Raw genomic sequence first — 18283 nt, forward strand, 5'->3', positions numbered from 1 at the left:
CCACACACAAAAAAAAATATAAATAAAATAAATAAATTTAAAATAAATAAGTTGATAGTGTCTTGCCATAAAGACAGTGTTTGATTTAGATGTGCAGCTTGTCACTAATTTTTACTTCTCCCAAAGTCTTATGGATGACCACTCTAGGATCAAGGGCCAAGAAAAATTTCACTTCTCTCCCACTTCTATCAGTCTTTCCTATTTTACAGGGTCCCCTCATTCTCTGGGTTAACTGATTCTTCTATATTATATGGAAGAGTATCCAGGGAAGGAAATGGTTAAGAAAGTTCCTTTTACCAGTATATTACCTTCCTTTTTTTATGCACTGGAATATATTTCCCCCAAAAAAAGTACTTCAGTAAGCATACAGTTTAGAATTCTTGGGGTTTTTTTGGTTTGGGTTGTTCGTTTGTTTGTTTGTTTGTTTGTTTGTTTGTTTTGAGATAGGGTCTCGCCATGCAATTTTCCTTTTGGGACCATTTTGACAATTTGTTCTCAAATTAATTCCTCTACTTAGGAAAAACACCAAATTTGCCAAGGAAATATATAATGAAAAATTAAATCCCTTTCATGTACACCCAGAGAAGTGTACCTCCCCAGAATATCTCTTTTTGAACACTTCATCAGGATATTAACCTCTGTACCTCTAATTCACAGGCTGGTGTTGCTGCCTCATTTATGCAGCTAAGTTAGATATCAATTAATATGCAGTTAGAGAGGGACTAGAACCTCAAGGGAGTGACCTCAAAAAATGCAGACTTACAGGTAAAGTATCTGTAGCCATCCCATTCCAAAGATGACTGCTTGTTCCACGTCCCCCCCCCCATGTCACTCATTTGCCTATGGGATCACTATTAGCTAAGGGCCTCTACTTGCAAACCTAAGGTTGATTGGAGTTTGACTCGATTTACTTGCATTGTAACTTTGCAGTGTAAATCACCCCTGACCAAGGGCCTAAGTGGCCTCCACCTTGGGAACCCTCCTGAAAATCCAGGAGCTGTTCTTTTTTTTTCTTTCATCACAAGCAGTACATATTTTTTTATTAATTTTATTGAGAAACAGCAAAGAGACAGTTTCAAAACCGATTAATAGGACAATTTCAATAATTAATACATTGCATATTGTTATCTTCTTAGTGGTTATTCATAGTATAAGATGCAGACATGATATCTTGTCCAAATACTACAAGTCTTTCTTAGTACAAATCTTTCTTCTCAGTGAATTAAGCAAAAGTAGCTGTATATCTATCCTATTTTGTATATACACATACAAAATGGCCCTTCCTTTGTATCCCCTTTTTTAGTTTAGTTTTGTTACAGATGGGCATTCCATTGCCATTTAAATATTGTAGGTGCATGAATTCAGCAAAATGATTCAATATAGTCCAGTAGTCCATCATAGTAGTAGATTATCCATAGCACCGGCAATGTCAGAAGTTGTTGACTTGAGCCTTTCACAGCTCAGCATATTAATATGTCTTTACTTTTTATACCTTGTTTTTATACTTTTCTGCTGGATAGTTAAGACCAAGATAAAGCAAGACCTATATAACAAGTATCTTTTGTATCTGACAAGGTCAGTCAAATCCCCTCAGAATTTACCCTGAACCCTGTACCACAGGTAGATCCTTTGTCAGCGTCAGCCATGTGGATGAGTCACGGCCATTGCTTGACCAATTTGCTCTCTGTGAAAGCCTGAGAGAATGTTTCCTCTCCATGTGACTCTCCTTAGGCACACTCTACATTATCAATCAGGTTGCTCTCTGGCACCATAATCTTGATCAGAAAATTTGAGACACAACTGAGTTACATGATGTTACAGTATAGGCTCCAGGAGCTATTCTTGTTTACAATAAAACTATCCTATTAATTTTCTACTTCATTACTCCATGCTATGGGAGCACCAAGCATGTATATTAGGCATCTAACAGGGCAAAAAATATATTTTTTCCTACTCACTGTTTTGTCTTGGACACAATCTATTGAGTTCTTACAGCAACTGAAAATTTCAAACACTGACATAATACAGGATTGATATCATCTTCTACAAAGATGTCATGGCTTGGAGCCCTCATTTCTAAGGTGTCCCCTCTGCTCAGGATGTTTTCTGAGAGTCTTTTCCCAAAAATGAAGCATTCTAAGAAGACTTTCCAGGAGCTCAGCCAGTGTACAGAATTTTAAAAATTTTTTCCTGTTTTAGCAGCTTACATTCCCTTAAAATCTGTTTTGGCCCGGTTCCGCCAAAAAAAAAAAAATCTGTTTTGGGAACAGAGAATATATATTGTGACAGATGTTGACCTGGCATGTACGCAAAGGTGGGTTCCGGTCCCACCAATGTAAGAAGGGAAATAACAGCTATTTTTCCGGCGTCAGCCAGGCCAGTTCATTTACCAAAGATCCTTCAGCTGTGGTGGTGTCTACAGAGTATCCTGGGAGCCCTGTGAAACAGGATGGATGCAAAGGGACAAGATTAAGAGGAAAGAGAGTGAGCCAGGGTGGGTGGGAGTGGTAACAGGGACTCGGAATGGCACTGGCAAGAGGAGCATGACCTGCAGTGAGGCAGCACAGACACCAGAATGACAGCTTGTGAAGGGAAGTGCTAGGACCCAGGGTAGGCCCAGAACAAGCCAATCCTGGACCTGCATTCATTGCATCCTTCCTGGAACGCAGCAACTTCCGGCAGCTGTTGCTATGGTTCCAAGGGGAGTAAGAAGGACCCTTCCTTATAGGGCCGAGATCTTCAGCAGCCCCGTTCTGCTGGTTTTAGTGATTTATAGGGTTATCTTCATTCCAATTCGTCGTTCCTCTCCCCCTTCCCCCCCCCCCGTCCCCCACCCCAAGACTTCATATCTGGGTGTTTGGACACGTAGGTTTAGGAAAAACTGGATTTTCCTCCAACGATGCTCGATGTCCGTTTTTCTGGCCGCTAGCTGGCACTGTGGTTCTAGGTACAGGGCCTGCCTGCTTGCTCCCGCCTTTCCTATCTTTAAAAAAAAAAAAATTATTAAATCGCTTTTCTTTGTTTTACACTCTATAACAAGCAGTTCCCCATAATTCAGGTGCCATTTAGGCACCCCATGGGCCTATACCTATTTTTTGAAAGGCCTTTTTCCTCCACTACATTTGTTTTACCCCAGTTTTTAGTTTTTATTAGTACATGGTTGAAATTGATGACAATTACATTCCTTCTGGAATGTGCTTCTACAATTGTATCATACATCTTAAGGTTTTTTTCCATCCTATTATCAATGCTTTTTCTCTCCCTGCACCTCTTACTCCTTCCATTTGCAAAAGATCTATCTCCCTATTTCCTATTATCTCCTAATTTGCTTATTACTATTTTAGATTTCTTGGAAACTATGTGATATATAAGTTAATTTGATGTATTTCTCTTACCATTGTGGTCTCAAATCCATATATTTTCCTACAAATGACTCAAGCCTAACCTTTATGATAGATTAGCACTCTATTTTGTATGAATACCACATTTTCTTTATCAATCAGTCCAGTGATGGGCCCATATGCTGCTTACTAGGTTTAGCTACTATGAATTGTGGTCATATAAACTTGTATATACATGTGTCACTGTAATATGATATCTTTCAGTCTTTGGGGAATTTATCTACAAGAGGGATACATACACCAGGGAATGGAATATCTACATTCAATTTTTGAGGTATCTCCATATTTTCTCCTTGGGTTTGTGTACCTTTACCAGTATAATCTTTCATTATATAGACATGCTTGAATTTCACTCTGAAATTTCTCCAGAATATTACACAGAAAACTATTCTTACCCAGTGTCCCATCATCCTGCAGAAACTATTAGTTTTTCTTATAACTACCTTACAGAATATTTTATTTCTAAAATGTAGTTTGAGCCTGGCATGGTGGTGCACACCTGTAATCACAGCACTCAGGAGGCTGAGGCAGGATGATTTCTGCAAGTTTGAAGCCAGCCTGGGCTATATAGTGGATACAAAGACAAGCCTGGACTACCTGGGAAGCCCCTGACTTGAATGGATGACCAGGCTTCATAGTTCAAACCTTTAACAGCAGCCCTCAGGGAGACTGAGGCAGGAGAATCACTAGTTCAACTCTATCCAGGGTGATTTAGCAACTTTTGGACCATGTATCAAAATGAAAAGACTGGGTAAAGTGGATTTCTGACAGGTAGTCAACTTACTACACCCAGATGAATTAAACCAGCATGAAAAAAATAAAATAAACTAGCATGGTGCTGGGTATGGGAGGCCCACCTGAGGATTGTTGCCAGCAGCGTAAAGGCAGAACAAGAGAAGCTGCTGAAATGATATTAGGGATGCTGTTTGGAGAAGCTGTTGGAGCTGTTGGACGCTGCTAGTTCTCTGGGGCTGTTCTGATGGAGGACCTTGTTATGCTGGCTTTCCCGAGGAACTTTAGAGAAGTTTTGGTCCTCATCTTGAGCATTGCTTCCTGGCTCCAGAGGGGACAATGGTGCACTGCTCAGCCTCATGAAGCTTGTCACATTGGCTTTCTTGATGGGAACTCAGCTTTCCTTATTGGTGGAGGAGCTCAGGAACTCACTGTTGCTGAGGATGACTATGGTACTCTTGGGGGAGCTCTGATGCTTACCTTGAGCATTGCTTCCTAGCTCCAGTTCAGATCCCTCAGCCTGCTAGCACAGATCCTTTATCCCATTGGCGTAGACTTCTTAGCTTCCACCACTGACCTTTGGGCCTTTCCAGCACATATCCATGAATGGACCTGTGTGAGACTTTGTTGTGGGCACTAGGACTTGTGGAAGACATTGTTATGAGCTCTAGGTTTCCAGATGGACTCGTGCAGGATATTAGGATCTAGGCCTTCAGCTGAAATCTTTAGTGTTTATGTGTGTGGACAGATTTCCTTCACTCCTTGTAAGATTCTTGGGTGATTCCTTATAAACTAATGTTATAAAACGTGTCCTGTACTATATTAGCAAAACCCCAAACCATGACAGTGGGGTTGTAGCTCAGTGCAAATGCCCTGCGTTAAATATCAAGAACTCCAAATAAATATATAATCATTTTAGGCATACTGAGATTCCCTAATGTTACCGCAGATTTAACCCACTTTAAAGTTCTTTATGTGTATAGAAATATCTTATAGAATCCTATTAACATGCACAACTAGTTTGTAAATGTACAAATTACTGAGAATGAGTACCTAGAATGAATTAGTCTGTTACATAATTATTTGAGAAAAACATAAATTTTCTCTAGAATTTTTGTAAATTATTTATTAACTGATAGAGAAGAGAAAAAGATTCATCACCCCTTATATAAATGACAGTAAAATAAACTAGGGTTCGTAAGACATAAGCCATTTTGTCTTTGCTTTGTTTTTGCTACAAATTGTTCAGGACAAAAAGAAGGGGGGCCAGGGAGATGGCTCAGTAGAATAAGCGCTTACCCGGCAAGCGCAAGGGCCTGAGTTCAATCCCCGGTTCTGTCAAAAAAAAAAAAAAAAAAGAAAGAAAGAAAACAATGCCCTATAATGTGTTTGCAATATATGTATTTGTTGAACACCTGAACAAGGGACTGGTTTCTTCTAAGTAATTGTCTAAGTGAAATGTGTCATTCATTGTGTGGTAATGAAATAGGAGACAGGGCTTGGCAAAGCTTGCTGGGAAAATTAGCGATACTGTCAATCACAAGATCCTCTCCAGAGCAATTTGTCATAGCTAAATCTTGTAACAACTCAAATGCCCATGGATTTGAAAAAGGAGTGGTATTTTTATACAATGGAGTATTACTCAGCTATAAAGAAAGATAAACTTGAGGCTTTTATATGTAAATGGATTCAACTAAAGACTATATTCCATATTCCATAAATCAGACCCACATGTGTAAACATCCTTTGTCTCCCTAGTGTAAGAACCTGAAAGAGTAAATAAAACCCACAAAGTACAATAAATACTGTTTAAAAGGAAAGAAACTGCTCAAAAGAAAGGAACAGCTGGGATGATGAAAGGAGAAAAATAAGGAAGGAAAAAAATATATATGTATACACAAGATAGCTAAGATGATTATACTTCTAATTTCTATTGCTTTATTGAAAGGAATAGTTGATGTTTAATTTTTTACCAATTTTACATGCTTATGTCTGGTAATCTGAACAACTACTTTGAAGACAATAATATGCAATATAACAACCATTGTTGAATTCCTATCTTATTTTTTGAAATTCTATATTGTTTCTAGTGTTTCTTATTTTTATTCTCTTTAAAATAAAAATAGAAAAAAGATCCTCTTCAGAGTTCCCAGGAGATGTAGACAACATAAAAATGACAGGCCATCATGGAAAGCTGCTATCAGGGGTGAGTTTGCTCAGTAGCCTGCTATAAGTCTGAATACACCATGTACTTTTATTTTTGCTTTTCTCATCTTTTTCTCTTGTTCAGCCAAGTTTACTTTACAGACGTGGTTTCTCCCCAGTTTTCAGATAAATTTTCTTGTCCAATTCTTTGTTCAAGAACCTAAAACATGTTATGGTCATCATTTTGGTAACTGTTCTTTAGTTGAGGTTTTTTTGGGTTTTGTTTTGTTTTTTGTTTTTTTGGGGGGGGTTTTGTTTTAGTGCTGTAGACCAAACCCACAGCTTCCAGCTTGCTAAGCAAGTGTTCTACTGCTGAGCCAAATCTCTAAGCCCAGAAGAACCTAAAATATTTTTGATCAGTATGCCATTTCTAAAGAAACTACCTTATAAGTATACTCTGATGGTATACTTTTAACAATTTCTTCTGGGCTTCTCTTTTCCCTTTACCAGTTCATTTTGTGTGTATGAACAATAAGCATGCTAAAATTTAAGAAAAAATATTTTATTGGATGGTTTTCATTCTTTCCCAATGTGTCTTTATTTCACCCTTCCATTAGGGACACAAAAGCATTCTACAATCTAAATATGAATTCAGAATCCAACAGACCAGGGACATTGGCAGGTATTAATATCTTCCTTGAAATGTCCTAAGATCCTAGATAATAGATGCCACTTCTGTGTGCCAGTGTTTCCACAGGTATAAATTAATGATATAAAATTATCTACTTGGGGTTGCAACATTTATTAAAGAGGCTGTTTTTCCTATGAATGTGCTTGGTCCTTTTGTCAAAGATGAGATGGCTGACTGTTTAGAATTATTTCTGCACCTTCTTTTATTTGGAGGGGGGCAGCAGGTATCAAAATCAGGACCTTGAGCTTGCCAGGCAAGTGCTTATGCCACTAAGAAATCTCCACAGCCTGTTTCTGCACCTTCTAATCTTTTTTTGATCCTCAGGTTTGGTTTTGGGGGGGCGGTTTTGAGTTTTTTTGGTTTTGTTTTTTGGTGAAACCAGGGATTGAACTCAGGCCCTTGCGCTTGCCAGGGAAGCGCTTATTCCACTGAGCCATCTCCCCTGTCCCCCAGGTCTGGTTTTTTGCCAGTGAATATATTTTTTATTAAAAAGTAGTCTGGGGCCAGGTAGATGACTCAGTAGAATAAGCACTTGCCTGGCAAGTGCAAGGGCCTGAGTTCAGTCCCTGGTTCTGCAAAAAAAAACCCCAACAAAAATAAATAAATAAATAAAAAGTCGTCTGTATAGAACTTTACACCCATGTGTCAGCTACATTGAAAATACATTTCTTTTGTAATTTCTGATATTCACATGCATATATTATATTATTTTATTTATACTTAGAAAAATTTATTTTTAGGACTAGAGATTAAACTGAGGCATCTTTTTGTATGGTTGTATGTCTTTTTACATGTGTCACATTGAGATGTTCTACTTTAAACAATAGTGTACTACTCAGATGATCTAAATTAATCAATACTGATAATTTTGGCTATAAATGATGTAATTAGAACATACTTGTCACAAGATGTCTTGGATCACTAGCCTTGGACCAGGGCTCTAGAGTATTGTACATCCTGTTCACTCGCAGCTATACCAGCCTCTGCTGGTTTACTCAGTCCCTTTGTACTCTAAGCTAGCTCTTTACAGTAATCAATTTCAAAGAGAAAAGCATGAAAGGAGGGAGCATTCAGAGTAGATGATGGGAAAAGTGACCATTTCCCATATAATAGCTTTTTTTTCTCCGAAGTTCTAGAATGTTTTTTCAAGAAAGGGTTCTTAAGGAGACTTGTATATCCACTGGTATGAAAATATGTAAATTTCTCCTCAACAGAGTTTGATCATATGTGTCAATAGTGGGAATCCACACAAGGAACATTATATAAAATGTGGGCAATGCATTATTAAAAATTTTTCTCATGACCCTGGCTGCAATGTGCCATAGGCGGGACTAGCAGCCCAAGCACACATGGTGAAGCCAAGAGTGGCCCAGCAGGAAGGAGAAGTCTTAAGCAGCAGTGGAAGAATGTGAGACACTGTTTCCCAAAGGAGCCATCAAGAGCCAGCCATTGGTAAGTGAGGTGGACAGACACTGTGTTCTGGCAGACAGGTGGGATCACAGTTTTATTTCAAAGGGCCTGGGGTGCCGGCCAGTAGCAGAACAGTGCCAGGTTGACTCACTGCCAGAGTCTCACAGGGGAAGCTGGGAAGATAGCTCAGCAGCACAGGCACCTGTCTGGTAAGTGCGAAGTCCTGAGTTCCACACCCAGTACCAAAAAAAAAAAACAAAAAATAACCTGCCTTTTAATTTTAAAAAAGGCCCATAGAGGAATAAGGAAAGAGCTGTTCATCACAGTAGACCGCTAGCAGATGGAAGAATACTATGAAGAATTGTGCTGATAGGTAAGAGCTGGAACCACCTAGACTCTGCTCCAGTGGCCACCAAAAGCCAGTCTCAACCCTAAATACAAAGGACTAGAAACATCACCCTGGTCTGCGACCAGAGTGCAGCCTTAGCCCAGTGGCATACGCAGGCAAACAGCCTTAGCCTGCAGCTGACAAGGGCATTTACCCTGCCCAGTGACCAGCATGTAAGAGGAGTCAGTAGTGAGAAACACAGGAAGTTGTGCGAAGTTTGGAAAGAGCCAACTACCCAGGCTTGGGAACAGCCCTGAGCTATCCCTACCTGAAGGTGCCACAGCAACTGGGAGAGTGCCGTAGAGATGATCACAGTAACGAGAGGCGGACATTGAGAATATGGTAAACTTAAGACTAATCCCAGCGCCCACAACTAAAAGCCACAATCAGCCCCTTAGCACAAATCCTGCAAAATTGTCAGGATTGTATAGGATATTTTGTGATCCAGAGTGGATATTACCTTAGAAATATGAGCTCTGGGGGAATTTTATTCATTTTCTTTGTTTGATTGATTGATTGATTTTCCTTTTACTGTCTGGTTTGGTTTTTCTTTTTCCACTACTTAGATTTCTTATATTATTGCTTTCTCCTATTCCTCTTCTCTCTTTCAGTATAGCTTTTTTTTTTTTTTTTTTTGGCAGAACCTGGGATTGAACTCAGGCTCTTCCGCTTGGCAGGGAAGCACTTATTCTACTGAGCCATCTCCCCGGCCCAACTAAAGGCAGACCTGAGACTCAAACCTACAGTCTCTTGCTGTAGAGCCTAATGCATAAACCACTACACTATCTCTCCAGCTATATCTCTTGATTTTATGATATTTTCATGTGCATGAACATTGTCTCTCTTCTCTTTCCAGTTCTCTTCTATAATCTTTTGCTTTCTCTTTCATTCTCTCTCCTGTGTTCTGCAGTTTTCCAAAATGTAGGTGATCATCCATGCTCTCGAACCTTCTACTGTATTTTTGTCTATTTTGTCCCCTATCCCCTTTAAATCTTCCCCACAGTGTGAAATCATTCTATTAAGGAGAAAACTGTTACATAAAACTTCCTGATATATGTTGCTTTGTCATATAACTGTAGAAATTTCTCCCTTGTTTAAAGTATCAAGATAATAGTTACCACAGTTTGTCGGTAGCTATGCTGTGCTTGATGCTACAGGTATTGTAGGAGTCACTTCCAGGTCCTCCTCTCGGTCCAAGAAGCCAATATTTATAATCCCAAAGTTACATTGTTGGAATCCCATCAAGTTGATTGCAATCTACCACTTACAATGCAACCCACAGTGAAAATAAAGACACTAAATTATATTTTCAATCATCGGGGAGTCAAGGGGCTCTAAGTCCAGCCATGAAAATGGCTTTCCAAAACCAAGAGAGTGACTCAGGGCCTCACCCAGTTTTTATTCAGTGGGGGAGTGGCTTGAGGAGGATTGACTGAGAATTGTGGGAAGTAGGTGATCATTGTGAGCTGAGCTAGGTGGGTGGACTACATTTACCTAAGGCCAATTGATAAACAGAAGTCCTAGCCAGCTCTGTACATAGGAAATAGGGTCAGGCTCAGTCAAGTGGAGACAGTCGCTCTTCTTTCAAGGAGAGCTGCTCAGGTGGTCCTCCACAGATATTGCTAACTATACTACTTTAGCCAGGATGTCATACCTGTTGTATTCAGTTTTTCTCCCTTGCATGGCAACACTGGCAAGGTCTAGAGTCATAACATAGTCCATCAACATATTCCAGTACCAGAGGACTAGGTGCTGAGCCAAATAGATAGCTACTTATCCTTAACAAATTGGGAAGGTAGGTTCTTGGAATAGGCCAAAAGAACAAGAACCACCTATGACTGGAGGACATCTCGGAGAAGGAAACATTTCTTAAGGAAGTCTCAATACTAGTTATAAAGCTATCTGCCATAAGAAATATGCAAGCATCAACACAGTAAACAAAAACAAAAAAATAGTGACAGGGGCTGGGGAGATAGCTCAGAGGCATAAGCACGTACCTGACAAGCACAAAGACCCACGTTCAGTCACCAGCCCCACATGCCATGCATTCTCAGCCCCAGATCCCCAAGCCCATCATCTTAGCCCTAGAAACGGGTGTTGTGGCACATGCCTATAATCCCAGCACTCAGGAGTTTGAGATAAGAGGATATCTGCCAGTTTGAGACCAGCCTGGAGGCTACAAATGTAAGCACAAGGCCAGCCTGAACTGCATAGGGGGACCCTGTCTCAAGAAAAAGAAAATTATAAAACACAAATAAAATGTACCTCCTCCCAGACTTCCAGCCCTCCCAGAACAGGTCCAGAGAACAATAAAATAGAGGAAATCAGAAGCCACCCATGGGAACTTCCTGAAGCGATTACAGCAAGATGTGAAGAAAAACAAATGGATGTGGCTATAAAAATAATCTCTTAGTAAAAAAATGACAATCAAAATGAAACATATTAAACATTTTTTAAAGGGGAGCTTAGGAAAATGATGGAATCTATGAATGCCCAACATCAAAAACATGAAATCCATGAAGCAGATGCAAACAGATATACAGATTAAAAACTATATTGAAAGTATGCACAATAAAGAGAAGGGGCTGGGGAGATGGCTCAGTGGAATAAGCACTTCCCTGGCCAAGCGCAAGGGCCTGAGTTTAGTCCCCAGTTCCGCAAAAAAAATAATAATAAAAAGAAGGGAAAATATACAGAGATATAGATATAGCTATAGATAAATAGTTATGCTACTAATTTCTCTAAGTTCATTGAAGAGAGAGGTTTGTGCTAATATTTTTGGACAATTGAATGCCTATATCTATATCGTGTACTTTGAATAGCTAAAGATAGAGATACACAATATACTTTTTCCTGAAAGTATTAGTTTAAATTTATACTTTAGCTTAGTTAAGCTGTCATAAAAGCATTAGTAATACCTTTTTTTCTGGCAGGATTTCTGAATACAATTATTTCTTATTTTTTAAAGAGAATAAACAATAAAACAGGACCAGCAAGATAGCTCAGCAGACTAAAGCGCCTGCTTAGGCAAGCTTAGACAAGCACAGGGACCATGGTTCAATCCCTGGCACCACACACTGCACCAGCCCCACACCCAGGGCGGGCTGAGCTGGCCAGGGTCCAGCCGTAGTAGAGCACACCTATAATCTCAGCACTGGGGAGGCTAAAAACAGGACCATGATGAGTCTGAGCTGCATAGTGAGACCATGCAACAATCAAACACATTTTTAAAAAACAGTAAAAACAAAACATTAGAAATGATACAGAATTTCATTAAGCAAAATCATAGGAAATCAAAAATGGTATTAACTATTATTACCTTCCTATCATCTTGTTTTAAATTTTTGGGAGGTTTTCCCTTTAAAATACAAATAATCTGAGTGTATATGCAGGAAGTATAGAACATCAAATGTAGAAGACAAGATTGCAGCTAGCAGCCACAAAAACAAAGATAACTTAAAAATAGCAAGGAATGATGCAAAATCAATTCAACAGCAGCATGATGAGTCAAAGAAAAACAACATCAGATTATTGGACTCATGGAAAAAGCCAGAGGTAGCACAAATGCCTTTCTAAAAAGAAAACCTCTTCGCAAAAATAATGGTAGAAAATTTCCCATACATGGATAAAGAATTTGTCATACAAATAAGTGAGGCACATAAAATATCCAAATAATCCTGACAAATATAAATCTACACCTAGATATATAAGCATCAACATTCCATAAGGGCCAGCCAGATAGCTAAGCAGATTAAAGCGCCTGCTTAGGCAGAGCGCAGCCAGCGGCCAGGGTTCAATACCCCACCTGCTGTGCCGACCCCGCCCCTGGGACACACTGAGTCGGTAATTGAGACTGGGCATGTTGCTGCACACCTGTGAATCCCTGCTCTTGGGAGGCTGTGAACAGGTGGATCACTATGAGTCAGATCTAGTAGTGAGACCCTGTACCAAATACAGAAAAAAAAGATTCCAGAAATTCAGCATGAGAACAAAATATTAAAATTGGCTAGAGAAAAGAAATCACTTAAGAGGGATACAGATGAATGTCCATTTTGTATCTGTGTATTCAAAGTGGTTAGGATAGATATATAGTTACAGTCTCTTAACGAATAGAGGGATTTGTTCTAATGGTGTTTGTAAATAGGATATCAAGTCCACATCTTGTACAGCAATTAACCACTAGGAAGAATGTATGCATTGTGTTAATTATTGAAACTGTCCTACCAATTTGGTTTGAAACTGTCTCATTGCTATTTGTTTATCAATAAAATTATGGGAAAAAAAAGAAATCACTTATGAAGGAAAACCAATCAGAATAACAACAGTCTTCTCAACACAAACATTCATATCAAAGAGATTTTCAGAAAAAAACTTCTGACCCAGATTGATATACTCTGCCAGTGATCTTTCAGAATTAAAGGAGAAATAAGAGCCAGGAAAATAGCTCAGTAGAATAAGTGCTTGCCTGGCAAGTGCAGGGTCCTGAGTTCAATGCCCAGTACTGCAAAAAAAAAAAAAAAAAAAAAAAAAGAAAGAAAGAAAAGATATTTCCATGACAAGAACAGTTGAAATTCATGACCACCAAACCAGCTCTCCAGACTATCAAGAAGGATATTTTTAAGAGATAATCATAATTCCAAGAACACCCATAGAAAGAAGCCACCAGACAGAGCAAGCAGTTAAGCAGTGGGGAAAGTCAGAATGCAGGTGGACACCGACAACTAAGGGGACCTACTGAGTCCAGCCCATTTCCACCACCTACACAGAAGCTTTGCTGAACATCATCCCCTCCACACCAGTCCCGGGAGCCTTAATGAATCCAACCTTACCCCCCACCCACACTGCAGCGGGACTCTTGCTGACCCCGCACCCCATGAAGCTCTGTATTGTTTGTACTTTAAAAAAAACTTTTTTGTGCTTTTTTATATTTTCTTTAGATAATATTTTTTTAATTTTATTTATTTATGTGGGGGGGCAGCTCAGCCTACCAGGGGGCGGGGCTGGCTGGCATGTGGTGTTGGGGGATTGAACCACGGTCCCTGTGCTTTGCTTAGCTTGTTCTAGGTAGGTGCTTTAGACCACTGAGCCATCTCACCAGCCCCTTAGATAATATTTTTAATGATAAATAAGTGACACTGATATGTAACTCCCCAAAGAACTCTGCAAAAGAATTTTGAAGCAAACCAGTGAACTGAAAGGTTCATAACCTCCTAAGAAAAGGGGACCACCAAGATTTTCCTGTTAAGTTTAGCATACTAAAACGTATCAGTTAATAATTCAGGGTCCAGCCAAATAGCTCAGTGGATTAAAACGCCAGCAAGCAGGTGCAGGGGTTCAGGGGTCGATCCCCAGACCTGCTGTCTGGCCCCACGCCTGGGGCACGCTGAGAGGGCAATTGAGACTAGGCGTGGAGGTGTGGGCCTGTAATCCCAGCTCTTGGGAGGCTGTAAACAGGAGGATCACTATGAGTTGGATCTAATAGTGAGACCCTGAACACCCTGTAGACCCTTCCCTAAAATAAAAAAAAAAAATCAGTATATCCTACCAAAGACAAAAAAAAAAATGTGTAAGCACAAAACTTACCTAGAGGATGTATGCCTATGCTTCTCATGTGTGAAAACTGCCTTAGGTATGATAAGTGAAGATTTTTTTTGGCGGAACCAGGGATTGAACTCAGGCCCTGTGCTTGCCAGGCAAGCGCTTATTCTACTGAGCTGTCTCCCAGACCCCATAAAGGTTATTTTTATTGCAGAGTTTGATGACTGTTTTCATTGTAGTTCACATAGGAATGAATAGATATAGATATAGATATAGATAATTGGGGAAAAAGAATGAGGAATAGGAATGGGGACTAGGAATACCTCCAGAAGGGATCTCAAATGAGTTGCCTGCCTGTTGTATTTTAGATCTTGTAACAGAAAAATACTTGATGTTGAAAATATTGATTGTCCATGTTGAAAATATTCATACCTATGCTAAATATTCAATATATATATTTGATAATTTTGTTTTGCTGATATTTCATTTTCCTGTGAGCTATACATGGTATATTACAGGAAGCTCCTAAAAAGGAATATAAGACAGGTGACTAGTATTGCCTGCCAACTAGGAAAGGGAAGCTAAGCACATATCCTGTCAGTACAGGCAAGACTTCTGTATGGATCATGCAGTTGTCATGTGTGCAGACTACCTTTGTTGTGATAGTGGAGGCAAACATCATTTCTGTGGTATAGTGTGGTTTGCATATTGTGGTTCACATAGGAATTCATTTCTGCCCTTTTTAAAACTTGGAAGCACATAAACAGTTGATGTTTGAAAATGGTGATGCTTCTGCACACTCATTACATACTAAAAATATATTTTATCTTTTTTTCTGTATTTTATGGAAGGGTCTGCAGGGTGTTCAGGGTCTCACTACTAGATCTGACTTGTAGTGATCCACCTGTTTACAGCCTCCCAAGAGCTGGGATTATAGGCACACACCACCACGCCCAGTCTCAATTGCCATCTCAGCATGCCCCAGGGGCAGGGCTGGCATGGCAGGCCTGGGGATCGAACCCCCAGCCCCTGCACCTGTTTGCAGTATTTTATCTTATTAATTTTATTTTCCAATTAAGTACAGATTGATTAATATAAAACACATGAACTTTTTTTCAGAACTGGGGGTTGAACTCAGGCCTTTGCACTTGTCATGGAAGCACTTATTCTACTGAACCATCTCCCCGGCCCTCACATGAATTAATATTAACAATTCATCAATTCATATACTCCTTAAAAAGAAGGTATAGCTTCCATTATTTAATTTGCAAAAACAAAAACAACTGCTTGATACCCCTAAGATGTATTATTCTTCTTCACTTTACACTACCCTAAAATCACTTCATTCCTTCATAAGTTGGGACTATTCTTGGTCACTCTGTTTCTTCTTATATTTGACCTTTGCCTCTTCAATTGAATCTTTAAATTTCTCTGCACAAGTCTTAGAAAGATCCATTTGCAGATAATGAATCAAAACCCAGCCAGTGACTCTCCTAACAGATTCACTAACCATTCAGCAAGCAGGTTAGCAGTTCCTGACATATAAGCACTCTTTTCTTTTTTCTTTCTTTTTTTTTTTTTGCTGTACAGAATTTTTTTATTTATTTATTTATTTATTTTTGCTCCGAATGCCCTCAGGGCTGGTTTGGCTGGCTGGAGTGTTGTGGGGATCCAACTACAGCAACCTGAGGCTGACAGCTTTATGGAAGCAGCCACTTAAAGAACTGAGCTAGGGCCAGGCCCCCCAGAATTTTTATTTTTAAGCTGTCCTTTAAATAATATATTCTTGGGGCCAAGGAGATGGCTCAGTGGAATAAGCGCTTCCCTGGCAAGCACAGGGGCCTGAGTTCAATCCCTGATTCCGTCAAATTAAAAAAAATAATAATATATTCTTATACAGAAGCAGGTACTGTACGTTTTCCTCAGTAGCGTTTTGTGTCTCCTCCTGCTGCTGTTGGGTTTTCCTGCAGACAAAGGATGCTGTTTGGCTCCCCATGCAGACCTCACACAGTGGTCAGTGTGACAAGATGCAGACATCCATGTAAATCCTGCCTTAAGTGTCAGCATGATGCCAGGGAGGGATGAGTGTGTATCGTGTGCTCACGAGTGGATGGGACCTCAGTGCTGTGTGCGAACCAGGCCCTGAAAGGTTGATAAGGCCATGTGGCCCAGGTGTGGCAGTGGGGTCACAAACCTGACCTTGGGGACAGGAATGGCTGAATCTTTTCTTATTTTCTTCACAACAGTGATCCCAAGATCCCTGAGAGAAAAAAATTCCCCAGTAGATAGTGTCTACACACCAGATCATTTTATGGTCTCCAAAGTCACTAAATGGCCCTGACTACTGTTGACTCCCGGCCTCAGTCCCTGAGTGGCTCTGTGAAAGGTGTGAGCCACCAGGCCTGGCTCTAAATACATGTTCTAGATGAAATCTTCTCTAAGGAGGTTATGAAGAAAATATAGTTATTGTTTTCTGCTGCCTTATGGGATACTGGGTAGGAAGTTTTCTTTATGACATCCAAAATGAATTTTGCATACTGACAAAGACGTCTATAATTAAAAAAAAAAAAAACGATGTCTATAATGTACTGGTATTTATGGCACCGGGAGAAGTATAGAGATGCCTCAGAAAACTCTGTCTGGAAGTTCCATTCACCCAACTATGTATTCCTGTCCTAGATAAACTGTCAAAAGAGTGAAAGACATCATATGCAAGATATACACGCATACCCACGTTTATGACAGCACTGTTCTTACTAGCTAAATGTTGGAAGCAACCCACAGGCCCATCTACAACTTCATAGATAAAGAAAATGCAGTATTTTAAAACAATAGAGTGCCACATCATTCTTTATGGCAGAGTGGTAGAGTCTTAAAATATACTCCTTCCTGACCGTAATTCCAGACTCCAGAGGGGTGGAATTCCACACTTGTGCTGTGGGCCAGGAGAACAAAAATATTGTGATAGGAAAATTTTGTGGGCTTTTTTTTTAAGACAGAAAGGGAGGGTGGAAGGCTCACAGGCATTTTTCTACTGCACCATAGTGCCACCTAGCGGTCACAGGAACAGATATCGTGCACCACCAGAGTAAAACCCATGTTGTCTCCAATCTATGCAGTCAAAGACCAGGACATGAAGTCTAGCGGAACTAAGTGGAATGAAAGAAAGAACCCCAACATGCACGACAACCCGCCCAGTAAGCCCCGTTAAAGACCCTGCCCCTTAAGGAAGCCTCCCTGCTCCCGCCCTCGGAACCATAGCAACAGCGGCAGGAAGTCACTGCCTGACCGGAAGGATGCGCCCGATGCCGGCCCAGGATAGGCTAGTTCTGGGCCTGCGCGTGGGCTCCCCAGGAAGTCCAGGCCTGGCAGTCCTACTTTTGGCGGCGCTGGGACTAAGGGCCAGGACCGTTTGTATAGTACATGAGGTCCCTCCGCGGGACACTCTCCCCTTGTAACTGTCGTGCCGAGTCCCTGGTCTTGCTCCCACCCACCACTCTCTTCCTCTTATCCTGGCCTTTCCCATCCCTCGTGTGCCACACAGCTCCCAGGGCACTCGGTAGACACCACCACAGCTGAAGGCTCTTTGGTCAGTGAACTGACCTGGCTGACGCCAGAAAAGTAGTCTGGGTTATTTGTTTCATGGGTGGAACCAGAGCCCACCTCATCCTGTTACTGAGCTATATTTCTAGGTACCAAAACGGGTTTTTCATGGAGGTTAATATGAGGTCTAGGGGCTGGTGAGATGGCTCAGTGGTCTAAAGCACCTACTTAGAACAAGCTTAGCAAAGCACAGAGACCACGGTTCCATCCCCCAGCACCACATGCCACCCAGCCCCGCCCCCTGGTGGGCTGAGCTGGCCACACACACACATACATAAATAAATGTTAAATATATAAACACATAATAATACATAGTAATGTTAATATCTATAAACATGTATAAATATAATATGATACATAATATACATATTTACA

At 40.4% G+C, this 18283-nt stretch overlaps 1 protein-coding gene across 2 annotated transcripts in view; it reads left to right on the forward strand.

The window, feature by feature from the left end:
• The window catches only part of Fam156b (family with sequence similarity 156 member B), a 77780-nt gene extending 60138 nt beyond the window's left edge, over positions 1–17642 (forward strand). Inside the window, exons 3-4 of one of the 2 annotated variants that reach the window (XR_002819467.1) lie at positions 6260–6339; positions 17425–17642. The gene's annotated coding sequence lies outside the window, so the exon portion shown is untranslated. Of the gene's footprint in view, positions 1–6259; positions 6340–8294; positions 8391–17424 lie in introns of those variants that run through there. The other variant, XR_002819468.1, reaches the window with a different exon arrangement.
• The last annotated feature ends 641 nt before the right edge of the window (positions 17643–18283 follow it).

Source organism: Octodon degus, unplaced genomic scaffold (assembly GCF_000260255.1).
Source record: "Octodon degus isolate 3935 unplaced genomic scaffold, OctDeg1.0 scaffold00335, whole genome shotgun sequence".
Lineage (NCBI taxonomy): Eukaryota > Metazoa > Chordata > Mammalia > Rodentia > Octodontidae > Octodon > Octodon degus.